Source organism: Condylura cristata, unplaced genomic scaffold (genome assembly GCF_000260355.1).
Source record: "Condylura cristata isolate star-nosed mole 26May11 unplaced genomic scaffold, ConCri1.0 scaffold00027, whole genome shotgun sequence".
NCBI classification, from domain to species: Eukaryota; Metazoa; Chordata; class Mammalia; order Eulipotyphla; family Talpidae; genus Condylura; species Condylura cristata.
In genome coordinates, this window is record NW_004567128.1 from 30,449,872 (window position 1) to 30,455,107 (window position 5,236).

Consider the following 5,236-nt stretch of genomic DNA (forward strand, 5'->3'; position numbering starts at 1 on the left):
ACGAAGTACACTGCTGAGGGGAGCAGCGGGCGGGTCAGGAGAGGTCTGCGGCGCCATGTGGTCACCTCCGGGGCAGGTGGGGATCGAACTCATGTGGAAGTGGCTTTAGCTTCTTAGTGCTGTGCTTTAACCCACTGCGCCACCAGGGAGGGCCCTTGTTTCTAATTTTTAAATGTGGGCCATTCTCCCTGATTTGAGGTTTTATCTCACTGTAGTTTTGATTTATGTTTCCCTGAGAATAAGAGATGATGAACATTTTTTCATATATCTTTGGCCATCTGTATGTTTTCCTTGGAGATGTATCTATTTAACTCTTCTGCCCATTTTATGATTGGGTTGTTTGTTTTCTTTTTGTTGAGTCATATGAGATCTTTCTAGATCTTTGATATCACTCCCTTTTCAAATGTATCATGTACAAGTATATTCTCCGTTCAGTACGACATCTCTTTGTTTTGGGTGCTCTCTTGTTGTATAAAAGATTCTCAGTTTGATTTAGTGGCAGTTTATATTTTTTTCCATTTTATTCCCTTACTGCTGGGGATAAATACACAAAGTCCTTTCTAAAACTTATGTCATGGAGTGTTTTTACCTACTTTTCCTTTTATGTATTTTATAATTTCAGGTGTTACATCCAACTCTTTTATCCATTTTGAATTGATTTTCATGTGAAGTAAGATATTGTGGTCTACTTTCATTATTTTGCATGTGGCAGACCATTTATTGAAGAGACTTTTTGATTTAGTGTATATTTTTTTCACTATGCTGTCATAGATATGTTGTCCATATATTTGTGGTTTAAATTCTGGGATCTCAATTTTTTTCTTTGTTTAGTTTGTAACAGAAGAAATTTATTTTTGTTCTAGGACTCTAGCATTATCCATCGTCCCTCTTATTTGATGAGTTTTTGAGCATTCCCAGATATTGGGGTCTCTGTGGCCTTGTGGCCACAGTGGATCAGAGGCTCAATGGATGTAGACCTTGCAGGGCCAGGCCAGTGTGCATCATTTCATTCATGGCCTGAAGAAACTGCAGATGGGCAAACATGTGACCAAGTTGGTGCTGTTTACATTCCCCTAAGAGTGATAATGGTTGTAGTCTGAGCTGAAATCCTGGCAGAGCTGCACCAAGAGCTTGCATACCCTCCTTATGTGTACAGTAGTGTGATGTACTGGGACTATTCAGTCCAGAACTGCCATCTGGCCTACCAGTTTTGGGAAATTGAGGACACTGTTGAAGAGCAGCAGTGAGAAATTCAGGATGCTCACAATTGGGAAAATGGGGTACAGACCTTGGTTCAGGCTGTATTTGTAACTATCAGAGTATGGTGGGATTAGGCACAGTTATACATGAAAACATTGCCACTCTAAATATTCTTTGTGGAAATGTTGTTGTTGGGTAGGGCTAAGAGGAGCTGACTCTTTGGAGCTGTGCTAAACATCACAGATTTGATGGTCATCACAAGAGAAACTGAAAATCTCTGTCCCAGTTGGGCCTTGTGCTAGGTCTCTGCCATTCTTCAGTGACTGAAGCCTTGCACATCTAGGCAGATTGGAGTTCTTAGTGCTTGGGGGCAGTCAAAGTGCCAGATGCATGAGTTACTTTCACTGGGCCACAGATAAAATTCTTCTGAGAGGATCCTGGTTATCCAACTTCTATCAGAGAAGGTCCAACCTTTGTTGCTGGAATTCCTCCTTACAGCTCACCATATGCATAGCCATGCACTGTCTATACCAACATCTGAGTCTGCAGCCAGGGTATCATTGGGCCAATGTGCACAACTTCCTGAAGTTCAGCCATCATGGAGAGTAGATCCTCAGTTACCAGGCAGCTGTTCAGGATGCAGTCATAACTAGAGACATGTCTACCTTCTTTCAGATACATTCTGCCCCGAGCACAAGGGGACAGGGATTCTCTGGTAATGGCAGGGCTAAGCTCTATAAATGACTGGGTCCTTATAGCTTTGGTGGCATCCTTTTTGAGGGAATGGGCCAGCCCACCTGCAGTAACTATAGGAAGGCCCATATGTAGAGTTGCTTGGTAGACACATCCTTCACACTCAGTCTATGAGCACATAGTGTTGACACCAGGTGGTCTACCATGAGCACAACATGCAGATTGTTCAGGCAAATTTCACTTAAGGTACCATCCATCACTGGGCAGTGCAGGATAATGCATAAGTCCAGAGCAGATGGTATTGACAGCTGTGGCATAGGCAGCTACTGTACCAAGGACACACTGGAAGTTGCAAGTGGAATGCCAGGGCCCTGTGGGCCTGTGACCACTTGGATCACACACTGCCGTCCCTAAAGTGGGCCTATAGTATGACACTGGGGAACTAAGAATCTCTGGCATGCAGGTGGAGGATGCCAGTATCCTTGAGCCTCAGTGGATTGTCAGATTTCAGAGCCACATTGAGGTACACTAGGTTCTGCTCAACCCCAAGACACCCTGTGGCCTTGATGTGGCCTCTCAATCAATTCTATTGGTTTGTGTTCCTATTTTGGTCCCAGACAGGCTGTTTTATAATGGATTTATAGTATAGCTTGATAGCTGGAGTTGGAATATGACTCTTTCCCCCTTTCTAATCAGGAGACTTTGGTAATTCCTGGTCTTTCGTGTTTCCATATACATTTCAATAATATTAGTTCCATTTCTTTGAAGAATGCCATTGAGGTTTTCAATGAGATTTAATTGAATCTGTAAACTGTTTTGGGTAAGGTGGCATATTAACAATGCTGATTCTCCCAATCAGTGAGCAAGGGTTATCTTTTGATTTCCCCTGTCATCTTCTATTTTTCTGTTTAACAGTTTCTTATAGATTTTGTATAGATTATTATACTTCCTTGGTTAGATTTATTCCCACATCTTTAACTTTTTGTTTTGGTGTGATTATAAATGAGATCATTTCTTTAATTTCTTCCTTTTCTATCTCATTGTTTGCATACACAAAGGCAAGTACTTAATGTGTGCTGATTTTATGCCCTGACACTTTCTAAACTGATTGATTCCATTAGTTTATCCTAGGAACTTGCAAGTACTTAATGTGTGCTGATTTTATGCCCTGACACTTTCTAAACTGATTGATTCCATTAGTTTATCCTAGGAACTTGATGTCTATGTATCGATCTATGTATACTTTCATGTCATCTGCAAATAATGATAGCTTTACTTCTTTCTACATTCGGATTACTTGTATATCTTTCACTTGTTCAATTTCTCTAGATAGAGTTTCCAACACTATGTTGAATAGCAGTGTCGAGAGTGCCTTGTATTGTATCTTTTTATTGTACCAGATCTTAGTGGGAAAGCTTTTAGATTTTCACCATTGAGAATTATATTAGCTATGGATTTGTTGTAAATAGCTTTTATTATGTTAAGGAATGTACACTTTATCCACAGTTTTTAAAAAATTTTCAGCATAAATAGATGCTGAATCTTAGCAAATGTTTTCTCAGCATCTGATGATATGATCATATGGTTTTTATTCTCCTTCTTGTTGATGTGTGAGTTATGTTGATTGATTTACAGATGTTGAACCATACTTTTATTGCTGGTATGAATTCCACTTGGTCATGGAATATGATCCTTTTAATGCATTGTGGATTCAATTTGCTAGGATTGTATTCAGAATTTTTGCATTATGTTCATTAGGAAGATTGGTCAGTAATTTTCTTTCTTTGTGTTGTGTTTGATTTTGGAAGTTGAGTAATATTGCCCTCATAAAATTACTTTGAAAGTGTTCCCTTTTATTTGCATATTTTGTCTTATATAAGTATGGTTACCCCTTCCTTCTTTAGTGTACATTTTCTTGTAGGATTGTTTCCTAAGCTTCCACTTTGAGCCTATGTTTGTCTTTGAAGTTTAGGTTTGTCACCTAGACACAGCAGAAGGTTAGTTCTCTTTCCTGGCCCAACTGGATACTCTGTGTTTTTAATTGGAGAGTCAGTCTTTAATGTTAAAATGATAATATGTAATAGTCTGCTGTTGTCATTTTATTCTTGATTTTCTTCTTCTCCTTCTTCTTTTTTTTTTTTTTTAAATTTTGCAGTTCTATACCTGTCAGCAGACTTTCCTCAGGGAATGGCTTCTCCTACCCATGCTGAACTGGAGTTGTTCTTAATGGGGCCCATGTATTCCACTGCCTGCTGGGTTGGGGGCTTTGGTGGCTTCCCTGCTCTACCCTTATTGCTTTATCCCTTGTGCTGTCTTTAGGTTTACTATTGTTCCTTCATGAGCTTTTTAAGGAAAATCTTAACTAAGCTATTTTCCTTTAACTTTTATTTATAAAAATGTTGAAGACTGAAATTTTTCTTAATTTTTAAAAAGATTTATTTATTTATGCATACAGAACTGGAGTACAGGTCAGAGGTGTGGGGGCAGTGAGAGTATTCACTAGAGAGAGCGGGGAGCAGAACAGGCTGACTGACAAAGTACACTGCTGAGGGGAGCAGCGGGCAGGTCAGGAGAGGTCTGCCCCACTATGTGGGTCACCTCCAGGGTGGGGATCTAACTCATGCTGAAGTGGCTTTAGCTTGTTAGTGCTGTGCTTTAAACTGCTGCACCACCAGGAAGGGCCCAAAATTTTTCTTAGTTTTTAAAGTACATCCCACAGACATATCGCTGTTTTCTTTATCAATTGGTTCAGAAAACTTATGATTTTGTTTTTTCACTACCATATTGCCCAAACTTCTTAGTAGATTTCTTTTTTCATTCCAGATGTAAGTTCCTATGTGGTTTCTAGTTTATGTTATAATTTTCAATTTTATTGCATTATGACTGGAGAATGTTATTGGTAATTCTAGTTATAAAATATTATATGTTTCATTTGTAACCAAATGGGAAAAAATTAAACCAAATCAAACAACAAAAATTGTTTAAAAACAGAAACTTACATGTACATATAAACTGTAAGTGATTATAAAATTATAATAATTTTACACTTCGTTGTTCATGTGACTTTTGTACATTAAAATGTACTATTATGGAGCCCTCACTGGTGGCACAACAGGTAAAGGTACAACACTGCAAGCGAGCCACAGCCACTTAAGTGTGAGCTCAATTCCCAGCCCCAGAGGTGACCCACATGGCACAGCAGACCTCTCCTGGAACCCCCACTGCTCCCCTTAGCAGTATACTTTGTTGATCTGCCTGTCTTGCTCCCCACTCTGTCTCTGGTGAGTCCTCTTGCCCCTGTACCTCTGGCTTGTACCCCAGTTCTGTATGCATAGATAAATAA

The 5,236-nt window shown here is 39.5% G+C and overlaps 1 pseudogene; it reads right to left on the reverse strand.

Annotated features, from left to right (window-relative positions):
* Window positions 1-1,178: 1,178 nt before the first annotated feature.
* Window positions 1,179-2,022, reverse strand: LOC101633204 (annotated as a pseudogene).
* Window positions 2,023-5,236: the final 3,214 nt, after the last annotated feature.